Source organism: Elephantulus edwardii, unplaced genomic scaffold, assembly GCF_000299155.1.
Source record: "Elephantulus edwardii isolate Elephantulus edwardi_28Jun2011 unplaced genomic scaffold, EleEdw1.0 scaffold00133, whole genome shotgun sequence".
Taxonomy (NCBI): Eukaryota; Metazoa; Chordata; class Mammalia; order Macroscelidea; family Macroscelididae; genus Elephantulus; species Elephantulus edwardii.
This window is the reverse complement of record NW_006399883.1, coordinates 2,295,122-2,308,872: the sequence shown is the minus strand read 5'-3', so window position 1 is coordinate 2,308,872 and position 13,751 is coordinate 2,295,122. Positions and strand designations below refer to the sequence as shown.

At 38.6% G+C, this 13,751-nt stretch overlaps 1 pseudogene; it reads right to left on the bottom strand.

The window, feature by feature from the left end:
• Positions 1-4,698: 4,698 nt before the first annotated feature.
• Positions 4,699-5,840, bottom strand: LOC102853230 (annotated as a pseudogene).
• Between the last annotated feature and the right edge of the window lie 7,911 nt (positions 5,841-13,751).

The following is a 13,751-nucleotide window of genomic DNA, read 5'->3' as shown; positions in this document are numbered from 1 at the left end:
AAAGAAGACAACCCTGGATGAGATGAATTAACACAGTAACTAGGGTAATTGTGATAAGTGAGTCAGAGACCATGAGATTGACTCAAGATAGGGCAGGATCCAGAGCTATTGTGCAAAGGGTCACTGTGAGTTACAGGAGGCTCAATGACACATAACAACAACAATGGAGAAAGTATAAAATCCTGATGCGTATAATTCTTGATTTTAAAACATGTATTATTTCCTTGTTCTGTTCTGACAGCAGCTTCTTGGTATAAGTATAGATTTCATATGAACACAATTAAATGTTCTGAGTGGCATCCATTTCCTAAAAAAAACATGCCTCTGGAAAACATATGAACTTTGACAAAGGATGATAGTTATTGAAAAGCTTCAGGTCTTTTGTTTATAGAGTCACTATGAGTCATGCTTGACTAGACAACAATCAACAAAACAGTGTTACTTACAGTATGTTGTGATCCACACAGTAAAATATGTTTGCATAGTCAATAAGACACAGATACACATTGTTCTGGTATTTTCTGCTTTCAGCCATCTCACATCAATAATGGCATACGTGGTGCCATGGCCTCTTCTAAACCAATTTAAACTTCTGACAAATCTCTTTCAATGTACTGCTCCAGTCATTTTTGGATAATCTTCAGCAATAGTTTGCTTGTATATGATATTAAATGATATAATTTGAAAATTCCCCCTTTCTGTTGAATCTCTTTTCTTGGTGATCTGTTTGTTCTCTTGGCAATCCATGGGATATTCAGTACTATTCTCTAAAATGACAACTCAAAAGCATGAATTATTCTTCTGTCGTTCTTATTCATTGTCCAGCTCTCAGAAGCATAGCAAGTAATTGAAAGAACAATGGCCTAAATCATGCAAACTTTAATCCTCAAACTTATCTAATAATTTGGAGAAGTTCCTAACAGCAGATTTCCTCAGTGCAATATGTCTTCTGATCTTTTGACTCTTGGGTTCAAGTATATTGATTGTGGATCTATTTAAGATGAAGTTGTTGACAGTTCAATCATTTCCCTATCTATCAGTGTATTGTCTAGTGGACCATTGGAATAGTGTTGTCACTTGGTCAAGGGTTGATAATAATGGGCAACTGAAATACAAAAGTCGGGAACAAGGAAGAAAGATCAATACCTGGAAAACATGAACTTGGTGACAGAAATGAGGCTGGAGATAGAATTATAGAATTCTTCACGTTCAAAGATTTATTCACTGCAAATATCTTTTAGAAGAAACACAAATGCAGGCTATGCACAATGGATTTAACCTGGTGGTATGCATAGGAATCAAATCGATTACATTTGTGGAAAGACTTACTGGAGAAGCTCAATATCAGCTATGAAAAACATGGGACAGACTACCAACTTCTCATATTTAACTTCAAGCTAAAGTTTAAGAAAACGAAATCAAATCTACGAGAATCAAAATTTGACCTGAAATCAGTCCCACTCGAATTACAAAACCATCTCAGGAACAGAACAGGTTTGAGGCCTTGGCCATGAATGAGCGTAGACCAAATGAGCTGTGGGAGAATATCAAGAATATTGTCCATGGGCGTTCAGCGCTGACCCGCTTCCACCAGGCCGCCCTTTCCTGCTTTTCCAGCATCAGGCACTCACTGTCATTACACAAACTGAGTTGCAACAGCGGGAGGGGGGTATGGGGGGGGAAGTGAGGAGCGAGAATATTGTCCATTAAGAATGAAAAAGATCATTACAAAGGATGAGGAGGAAGAAAAGACCAAGATGGATGTCAGATGAGACTCTGAATATTGCATTAGAGCGCCGAGAAGCCAAAGCTAAAGGAAGAAATCAAAGAGCTGAACAGAAAATTTCAACTGATATATACCAACACTGGTTGAAATAACAGATATATACCAACACTGGTATATATCAGTTGAAATATATCAGTTGGTATGCCATTAACTCCTGGAGCCTTGTTTTTTTGCCAATTCTTTCAGAGCAACTAGAACTTCCTCCTTCAACAGCACAGGCTCTTGCTGGAATTCTTCTATGTCAGCCAATTCCTTCTGATACAGTGACTCTGTGTACTCTTTCCATCTTCTTTTAACGCTTCTTGGATCATTTAACATTCTACCCAAAGCATCCTTAATTATTGTCACTCATGCCTTGAATTTGTTTGTGTGACTGGGGTAATCGGGATGAATGTGTCAGAAGCAGTGAGATTGGCACAGGATAGAGAAAGGTTTAGGGCTGTTGTACATAGGGTCGCTATGAGTCGCAAGCGACTCGACGGCACATAACAACAACAACAACAGCATATACCAACAAACAGGCACTGCCCTAGATGTGCTAAGTTGTGCCAAGAATCTGGAGGGCAGAAGCTGGTCAACAGACTGGAAGAAATCCATATTTGTTGCCATTTCAAAAAAAGGTGTCCCGACAGAGTTGGAAAATTATCAAAAAATATCATTAATTTCATATGCAAGCAAGATTCTGCTGAAATTATCCAAAAATGATTGGAGCAATATGTCAACAGAGAACTGTCAGATGTGCAGGCTGGATATAGAAAAGGTCGTGTTACTAGGGATGTTATAGCTAATGTTATATGTATCTTGGCAGAAAACAGAGAGTACCAGAGGAATGTCTATCTGTGCTTCATTTACTATGCAAAGGCTTTTGACTATGTGGATCACAGCAAGCTATGGCTGACTCTGAGAACAATGAAATCTCAGAACATTTGATTATGCTTATGTGAAACTTATACTTGGTCCAGTAAGCAGTCTTCAGAACAGGGCAAGGAGACATTAGGTACACTGTTCAAAATCAGGAAGGGGGTCATCCAGGGATGTATTCTGTCTCCAAATCTTTTCAATATGTATGCAGAACAGATCATCCAGGATGTTGGGCTGTGCAAGGAGAAATATGGCATCAGTATTGGTTGAATATTCATCAGCAACCTGCAGATGACACAACCCTGCTTGCTGAAAATAATCTGAAGCGCTTGCTGCAGAGGGTCAAGGACTACAGCCTTCAATACGGACTGAAGCTCAACACCAAGGAAACAAAGATTTGCACTACTGGACCTATTGGCAGCATCAGCATGGATGGTAAAGAGATTGAGATAGTTAACAGTTTCAGTTTGCGTGGCTCCACAGCCAGCACTCATGGTACCAGCAGCCAGGAAAGCAAGAGATGAATTGCATTGGGAAAGTCAGCTGTCAGGACCTCTCCACAGTACTAAAAAGCAATAATATGAGGCTGGAGACTAAGGTGCACCCTATCCAGGCTATAATCTTCTCAATTGCGTGCTATGCATCAGAGAGTTGGACAGTGAGTAGGGATGCTAGAAAGAGAATTTATACCTTTGAGCTTTGGTGCTGGAGAAGAGTGTTGAATATACCATAGACTGCTAGGAGAACAAACAGATTTTTCCTAAATAGAATGAAGTCAGGCTGCTCCTTGGAGTCAAGGATTCTGAAGCTTCTTCTGACATACTTTGGGCCTGTTGCAAGGAAGGACTAGTCCTTGGAGAGGGACAACATGTTTGGGAGGGTGGAGTAACAGCGCAGGAGAGGAAGACCCTCGATGTGATAGATCGTTTCTGTGACTGGTGTGGTGGGAGTAAGAGTGTCGGAGATGGTGAGGTTGGCACAGGATAGAGGGTTTAGGGCTGTTGTACATAGGGTTGCTATGAGTCGCAGTGACTCAACGGCACATAACAACAAGAACAACAACATTTCATTAATTTATATAACAGCTATTTTTTTGTACCTAGATATCATCATCACCAGATAATGACTGTTTCCTTCTTTGCTTTACTCTTACTCTTCCCTCTATTTCTTTTATGCCTCCTTGACATTTTCTGTAAGCAATAACTTAAAATATTAATTTTTTTATTGAGTTAAAGTGGTATTCTTCTAATCTTATATTATTGAGAGTTGTCAAGACAAGGATTATCCTAGATCAATACATTTGCTATATCTACCTCTGGACTGCTAAGAGAATGATCATGTTCATCCTGCAGAGGGTTAAACCGGGCTGCTCCTTGGAGTCAAGGATTCTGAAGCTTCATCTGACATACTTTGGACATGTTGTAAGGAGGGACCAATCTTTCGAGAGGGATATCATGCTTGGCAGGATGGAGAGTCGGTGCAGGAGAGGAAGATCCTTGATGAGATGGATTGATTCAGTGACTGGGGAAATGGGGATAGGCGTGTCAGAAACTATAAGATTAGTAAGGGATAGATAGAGCAGGGTCTAGAGCTGTTATACACAGGGTCGCTATGAGTCACAGGTAACTTTTTTTTTTTTAATTTTTTTTATTTTTTTTTTGAGTCACAGGTAACTTGATGGCACATAACAACAACAACAAGAGCTCATAATTATAATTTACTTCTAAATTATTATTCTATGCTATTAATTCAGTTAAAATTTTATATAACATAGAATTAAGGATTCATAAGTATACATTTTTTATTTAATACTTTTGTAATCTTGTGTAAATACTTGCTTCTTTTTTTTTAAATAGAATTAAGGATTCATAAGTATACATTTTTTATTTAATACTTTTGTAATCTTGTGTAAATACTTGCTTCTTTTTTTTTAAATAAAAGTTGGCAAATTTTATTTAGGCTGTAATGGTTACAGACAGTGTATCAGCCCTGCCCTACTCCATCCTATACATCCCATAAGCTTCTGGATCAGCTACCGTCTCCCTCCAGTCTCATTTCTTGTCCTTTTCCTTCTTGTCCTTTTTTCCTTCCTTGGTGCCCTGGGAGGCCAGGGAGACCATGGCATTTCGAATGGCCTCATTGTTGGGTTCCACACTCGGAAGGTTCTCCAAGACACTCTGAAGGAACTCGGGGTCTTGCATCACATCATAATCATCCTCCTCCTTGGCTGGCTCAGACGTATGGCTGGGGTGGCATCAATGTCACATGATTCTCCCTGGCCAAATTCTGCTCCCTGTAGGGACGTCTGCATGGCATACGCAGCCTGCTCTTCCTCACTCATACTGCTTAGGTCAGGGAGTCCAGCACGACCAAACTCTTGCTGGCTGATGGTCATCTTCATCAGGGCATCATCTGAATCTGCAGTCCCAGGACTCGAGATTCCACCTCTTTCACCTTCAGTCCCAGTTGCAGCAATCCCAGCTTCAGCAGAGGAGGCTGCAGCTGCCGCTGCTCTTCCATGGAAACACGAAGAGTAAGGGCTAGCTCAGGATCGACACTGGGATCCACTCCAAACTCAAAGTCACTGGCACCAAGACCAAGCGTGGCTCCACCTTCCCCAGCCAGAATTGAAGAACTGATGAGGGCATCAGCCAGGCTGGGCTCAGGAGGCACTGTCACCAGGTGAGAACCAGTTCCATCTTTACCATTCAGTGTGTTTACAAAGGTTGTTAGTTTTTCTGTGTTCACTTCCTCTTCCCCAAAATTGATAATGTCAACATCTACTTGCTCCTTCTTAAGGCGTATGGTCATATGGTCAGTTTCACCAGATCCTTCTGGTTGTCTTCCTCAGGGCTTCCCATGAAGGCAATGATGTGTATCTTGTGATTCTTGCCCTGCCGGTGCTTCAGAGCCAAATGGGCCACGTGGATGCCAGTGCAGGTTATCTTGCCCTTGGCTTAGACAGTGTGGAGCTTAGAAAGAATGTGGCCAGTGTCGGGAGTAAGTGTGGTAAGCACTTCACATTCATTGGCCAATGTGATGAGGCCCACATTGTTCTCAGGGTTGCTGTGCGTCTTGGAGTAGCAAACTATGTTAACAGCATCCTGTTGGGCCTGTAGCCGATTGGGCAGGAAGTCCCCTTCCACGTATACTCACTGTTATCCACATAAACCATAGTTCTTTCCAACACCATCTTGCCACTTCTTGCCTTTCCTGACTGGTTGTTCTCATTACTTGCTTCTTATATGAAAGTTATACTAGAATGGGGAATTCATTATTTATTTTGTTCTTTTCTCTCCACTTTATGTTGTTGTTGTTGTTGTTATGTGCAGTGGAGTCGCTTGTGCCTCATAGTGACCCTATGTACAACAGCCCTAAACCCTGCTCTATCCTGTGCCAATTGCACTGCCCCTGACACACCCATCCTGATTACCCCAGTCTCTGAATCAATCCACCTCATAGAGGGTCTTCCACTCCTGTGCTGTCCCTCCACCCTCCCAAGCATGATGTCCTTCTCCAAGGACCTCTCCCTCCTTACAACATGCCCAAAGTATGCCAGATGAAGCTCCAGAATTCTTGCCTCCAAGGAGCAGCCTGCTTTAACCCTCTCCAGGATAAATCTGTTTGTTTTCTTGGCAGTCCATGGTACCCTCAATACTCTTCTCCAGCACCACAGCTCAAAGGCATCAGTTCTCCTTCTATCATCCCTAGTCATTGTCCATCTCTCTGATTCATAACAAGTGATTGCAAAGACCATAGCCTGTATCAGAAGCACCTTAGTCTCCAGAGAGACACCATTGCTCTTCAGTACCCTGGAGAGGTCCCTCCACTTTATTTTATATTGGTTTACAAACAAAATTTGTATACATTGTGTATCATTCATTTACATTGTATTTTCATACGTTTCCTGCATTCATACTGCATTTGAAATGATTACTCATGTATTTTGTGTTTTATAAAATTAATCACCATTGATCTATGACTACTATTACTCTGTCTTTTCAGGTCCTCATTGTACCTTTCCTAATTCCTTCACCATCACTACCTCCACTCACAAAACTCTGTTACCCTAGTGATTGCCTCTCCTTCCTACCCTCCATCCCCATGTCCCTTCCACCTTCCCCTTTTGAACTTTTACCCACCTCTTAGTAATTATTATTTCTTTTTAATAATGGGTTTTATACAATATTTTTCCATGAGACTGAATTGGTTCAGTAAGCATAATGCTTTCTAGATCTTCCCATGAAATATAGTATCTTACAAAGATGATTTTATAAAATTGAAATTATGTGTTCCTTCATCAGTTAGTAAAATTCATTAAGAAAACTTAAAATACTTCATATTTCTTCATGAGATTAATTTAATAACTAATTTATTTTCTCTCACTGACAATATTACTATTCAGATTTTTTAAAATTGTTTATAAATATTTTTACCAAGTTATATTATTTAAGATATCTTTTTAAGTCATATAAATTTACAAATTTGTGGCATAGAATTATGCACTGTATGCTTTTCAAATAAATTTGTTCTCAAAGTTATAAGAAGTAATATATTCTCTTACTGTCTTTACTATATATTTGTCTTTAAACATTTCTTACTGTATTGCTAATCCATCAGTTATTTGTCAATATAAAACTATTTCATTAACTTTTTTATTACTTGAATGCTCATTTAGAAATTATAATACATGATTTCTGCCTTCAATTGTATGATTATTTTTCCCCCAATTTATGTTTAACTGCATTTCCTAGCCCCTATGACACATGGTTTTCATCTAGGTTTATACCAGAAAAACATAAATTAATATAAGATTTAATGTTGTTATTGTTATTAAGTGCTGTCGAGTCATAGGCGACTCATAGCAACCCTATGAATGAAAGTCTTCAACACTTGTGTCGCTTTCATCCTTTCTCCAGGTTCACAGGGTTTCTGGAGGCAAACTATTATGGAAGTGGATGCCACTCTTGCTTACAAGCTTGTTTTAATCAGGCAGCTCCACCAAACACTGTCTGCCATGGGTAACCATTAATGCATTTGACACATCAGTGTCACAGTGTTTAGCTTCACAGCAACAAGAAGTTACCTCTGTACAGCAAATAGACACACTGGAGCTATACGACCTAGAAGAATGTTTGACTAAAATCGATTAAAAACAGGCCTGAGGCCTGCAGATTATCATCACCCACCTTTGTCTTGGTAGCATCGTTTTCTGTCCACTAGGCCAACTGATCTCTCTCTATGTTGTTAAGAGCCTTCAAGTTGTGGGCGACTCATAGCAACCCTATGAACAAAAGTCTTTAACACTTGCATGGCTTTCATCCTTTCTCAGGGTTCACAGGGTTTCTGGAGGCAAGCTATTATGGAAATATACAAGAATAATTTTAATATAGAGACAATTAGAACAACAGAAAGCAAAGCAAAAGATCAGAAAGTAGAATTTTTTTAATTTATTATTATTATTAATTTTAATGAAAATTTACAGTGACTTTGGATTTTCATTCATTCATTGTCACAATTTTCTCCCTGTTCACCCCTCCCCCCAGTGCACTCTTTTCTTTGAAAAGTAAAAGAAAAATTTTTTCATTGTTTTACAATCCCTCCCCCCAGGTCCACTCCACTATGCAGTCCTTGTTCTGGACTCCTGTCATGACAAAAATACCTAATCACATACCCCTTTTAAACAGTTTTCTCCCTCATCTGTTTCAATGCAGTGCACATTATTTATCCCATCTTTCTTAGTCTCCCCCCAACCCAATCAGTCCTCTTACAGCAGTGGCACCATGAAGTATTTTTCTTTTTGTGACTGAGATATTTCACTCAGCATAAACTTTTTAATATCTACCAAGAAATCCAGGAATACAAAATTTATAATAAAATTATGTTAAAGCTCTAAAAGGAAGATAGGTTACTTCCAACTTTCGGTGGTTAAGAAGAATAATAAATAGAAAAGAATACGTTGTTAGTTCACAAATCACTTAAATGTTTGATGTTGTTGTTGTGTACTGTTGAGTAGGAACCAATCCATAGCTGACCCTCCGGCGTGTTTTCAGAGGCAGTAAATCTGAACCTTGCCTTATCCTGTGTTGTCCTTATCATCTCTAAAATACTTAACCCACTGTAACAATTGCTGTCAATTCGCTTTGTTAAGGGTCTTTTTCTCTTAGGCTGCTTTTTCAAGCACGGTGTCCTTTTCCAAGGAATGACCCCTCCTAACAAAATACCCAAAGTGTGTGAGACAAAGCTTCACCATCCTGGCCTCAAAGGAGCACTTTGTAGTTTCTCCAAGATACATTGATTTTTCTTTTGGCAGCTATTGAGATATTCAGTACTCTTCTCCTACACATAACTCAAATGCATTGATTTTTTTTCTCCTGTCATCTTTATTCATTGTCCAGATCTCTGATACATAGCACAGAATTGAAAATACTATGCTTTGAATGTGATGAACCTTAGTATTTAAACCAACACCATTGTTTCTTAGCACTTTGGAGAGGTCCTTGACAGTAGATTTCCCCGCTGCCACATGTCTTTTGATTTCTTCACTGCTGGTATCAAGGATGTTGACTGTGGATTTAAGTAATATTAAATCATTGACAATTTCAACTCTATTGGCCCATTAGTAAAGATTTTTTATGTTGAAGGCTATAGTTAAATCTTTGCAGAAGACATTTTAAGTTGTCTTCACTTTCTGCAAGCAAGGTTGTGCCATTTGCATAAAGTGGATTGTTGATAACTCTTCTTCAGTACTGACTCTACATTCTTCATGATCATACAGTCTTTTTCTCAAATGATTTGCTAAGCATACAGATTGTAAAGTTATGAAGAATGAATATAATCCTAATGAACATCCTTTCCCCCCAATTTAAGCTAAGCAGTGTTCCTTTCTTGGTCTAGGTAAATGCTTTGCATGAGCAAAATTTTGTTTTCTGAGATATCCTCTCTTCTCAATATTAGTCATAATTTATTATGATTTACATTTGTTGTGTAAAGTCAAATGACTTTACATAGTCAATAAGACACAGATAGACATCCATCTTTCTCATATTCTCTACTTCAACCAAGATCCATCTGACATCAGCAATGATATCCTTGGTGTCACCGCCTCTTCTAAATCCAGTTCTAATTTCTAAAAAGTTCTCTTTTGATATACTGTTATAGATATTTTTAAGCAGTCTTTAGCAAGATTTTGGTTGCATGTGATAATAGTGATATTGTTTTCCATGTTCTGTTGTATCATTCTTTAGGGGGATAGGAACAACAAATATGGATCTCTTCCAATCAGTTGTCAAGTAGCTGTCTTCTAAATTTTTGTCTGGTGATTATGTCTAGTGCTGTATCTGTTTGTTGAAACATGTCAGTTGATAATCCATCAATTCCTTGGGGCTTATTTTTTGTCAGTGCCTTAAATGATGCTTGAACTTCCTTATTATCCTTAGTTCTTTATCATATGGTTCATAGGATCCATAGTGTTTCTAAAATGATCCCATATCGACCAGTTTTCTTTGGTACAATCAGTCTGTGTGTTTGCCCTTATATCCAAATTAATATAGGCTAAGAAGACACATTGGCTGAAACAAAAGACCTTTGAAATTCCAATGAAGAGTAGAGAACATTGTGTAGGCCATAGATTCAATGCTGGTAATCGAGATTTTCATGAATCATTAGCCTCTGGACTAATTGTTTCCAAAAACTTTTCCTTTCTTTATTCTTCTGTACTATCAACAAGAGAGACAAACAGTTGCACTATAGATAATCCTAGTCACTACTCATCACCACCACAATCAGATGGAGAACACTGTCTTTGTGGACTACATTGTGCCAATTGACCTGTATATACCCCAAGGCTATGATCATAAGACTCCAGGCCTTGTAATACATTCTCTTATAGCTTATAATTATAAATAAGTTTATGTAATTTTGTCCCATTTGTTTAGCTATGTATGTGAATATACCACTGTTGGGTGAATTCTGACGGAAAGCAGGGAGTACCAGAAGAATGTCTACCTGTGCTTCATTGACTACACAAAGGCATTTGACCATGTGGATTACAAGTTGAGGCTAACCTTGTGAAGAAAGGGAATCCCCAAATTCCTGATTGTAATCATGCAAAACCTGTACTTGGACCAGGCAGCAATCATCAGAACAGAACAAAGAAACACTGTAAGGGTCAAAATTAGGAAAGCAGTGAATCAGGGATGCATTCTATCTCCATACCTCTTCAATCTATATGAGGAATAGAACATTCAGAAGGCTGGATTTAAGAGGTAGACTGTGGTATCCGAATTGGAGGAAGACTCATCAACAATTTGTGTGTTATACAGATAACACAACCTTGCTCACTGAAGCTTAGGAGGACCTGCAGATTTAGAAAGCCAAGGTTTACAGTTTTCAATATAGATTAGAGCTCAACACAAAGAAAACAAAGATTCTCACCACTGAGTCAATTAGCAACACTGTGATATATGGAGACGATATTGAGATTGTCAACAATTTCAGCTTGTTCAGGTCCACTATCAACACTCGTGGAACCAGTAGCCAAGAAATCAAAAGACAAATTGGATTAGGAAAGTCTGCTGTCAAGGACCTATTTAGAATGCTAACGTACAAAGATGTAAGTTCAGAGACAAAGGTGTGCCTGATCCAAGCCATAGTCTTCACAAATTCTTGTTATGCATCAAAGAAATGGGAATGTATACTGTATAAGCATGACAAAAGAATTAATGCCTTTGAGTTGTAGTGCTGGAGAAGAGAGTTGAACATACCATGGACTGCCAAGTGAATTCTAGAGAGTGAAACTAAGTTACTCTCTGGAGGCAAGGATTTTGAAGATTCATATAACATACTTTGGGCATGTTGTCAGTAAGGACTAGTCTTGGAGAGGGATATAATGCATGGAAAAGTTGAGGGACAATGCAGGAGAAGAAGACCCTGTATGATATGGACTGACAGTGACTGGGACAATAGAATCAGGTGTGTTGGAGACAGTCAGATTGGCTTAAGATGGGACAGGGTTCAGAGCTATTGTGCATAAGGTCGCTATGAGTCATTGGGAACTCCATGGCACGTAACAAGAACAACAAATAAATTTATGTAGAAATGATGTCTGCAAAACTTACATATGGTTGTGAGTTTAGTCTCATTCGTCTATCTATACCTATTTCTCTTACCTGATCTACCTTTGTGTATCCTCAAAAATTAATGATTAAGGCAACAGTGTATGACTATGCTGATAGCAGAAAATATCCTCCATTAACTTTAACATTAACTTTACATGGTGATAGACAATGTCAATGCATAAAGCTGATGTGTTCAGATATTCCCACACATGTCTACACATTCGTCTATCAATTTCAATTTCAACACCAACCATCCCTTTCATGACCCTCACTACTCTGCTACTAGGATTGATAATAAATTTTAATTACTACACACAACTCAGAGATAATACTCACTACTGCGGGGTTTATGAGAGAACTAACAAGTTAAAGTCAGAAACATTCAGAATATGACTCTTCAATCAACGCAGCATTTTTTCAAGAGTCACTCCCTGATTTTGTAGTTTAGTTCTCTGCCCTGCATAAGTGTTACAAGACTCTGTTAATCGTGCCAATTATATGTCAATGTATTCCTCTTAAATGTCATCATTAATCAAAGGCCAAAGTTCATCATAGAGTGAATCTAACTCAGCTCTGTCTCACCAGAGTAGTCTCTGGTTCTCCCCAACCTCTACTGCTGCTGACGCTGCTGCTGTCTAAGCTGAATGTCTTGCTCCAAGTCTCAGTCATCTCCATTACACACAGAAAACACGGGGACAAAGGTATATATCACACTTTCTGCTTCTTTCTTCTTGATGATAGTGAGATTCCCATTGTCTGTTTCTGAGCATGCTCAGTTTAAGCCTAGCTGGAGGCTAAATTGACCAACCTGTGACCCCCATCTTCAGGTACTGCATTGCTCACCCCAGACCCGACTCGCCCCCCCCCCCCCCCCCCCCCGCCCCGGTAATGGTCAATTGTCTAGATAGTTTCCACCCATAAGTATTACTTTTCTTATTTACAAGCTATCCAATCTTATTAAAGGACCACAAATGCCTCCCATGTGTATAGTTCCACTCAGTGGTACACACAGTAACAACAACCATCACCCACCCACACGGTTAAAGTCAAAGGCAATGGTTAGAAACATCATAATGTGTAAACTACTAACACAACATCTATTTTGAATTCTACAGCATTGTATATTACATATACAATTATTTACATTTTGTTGTTTGTAACTCATGTGGTGTAACTAATTCATGTGGTACATCAGGCTTTTATTTTTTAAGTTATGTTTTGTTTATCAAATCTTATTGCATATGACCTTTCCTTTCACCCAAACTAATATGTTTAGTGTTTCCAATAAAGTATTAGCCTACTAACCAAAAGGCTAGAAGTTTTAATTTATCGTCACTTTTTTGAGAAAGAGATGACCAAGATCCTTCTGCAAAGATTTATAGCCTCTCTAATTTGATGTATGATCACCGTGAGTCAGAACTGATTTGAGGGTACTAGGTTGGTGGGTAGGTTTTAATTATCATCTAGTTAGTGGTTTGTATTCTTCTCTCCTCTCATCCTTAAAAAAACTATCAAAGAGTATTTCTGTGTATAAGCCTTCTCTTAATTTTCTATAAGAGTATATTGACTTGATAGCAACTAACAACAAAAACATACACAAATTCTATCTTTAATCATATTATACTGATCATTCTCTTAGTATACTATTACTTTTCCCTTCAGGAAAATTACTATTTATTATTTAGTTAGTGATTTGTACTCTTTCTCCTTGTCCATTACTTGCAACTATTAAAGATTAGTAGAGTTTCCTTCAAGGACAGAGATTCTTATTCCAGAGGTTGCTGTTGATGGAGAAGCTGTCTGAACTAATTGAGAAATTGTGTCTTGCTGTTAACCTAGCTTGTTATTGTTGTTGTGTACTGTCAAGTCAGAACTGATCCATAGGTGACCTTCCAGCAAATTTTCAGAGGCAGTTAATCACATCATGGGAAGAGATTGTCCATATTTCTCCAGAGTGCAGCTGGTGGATTTTTACCATATGCCTT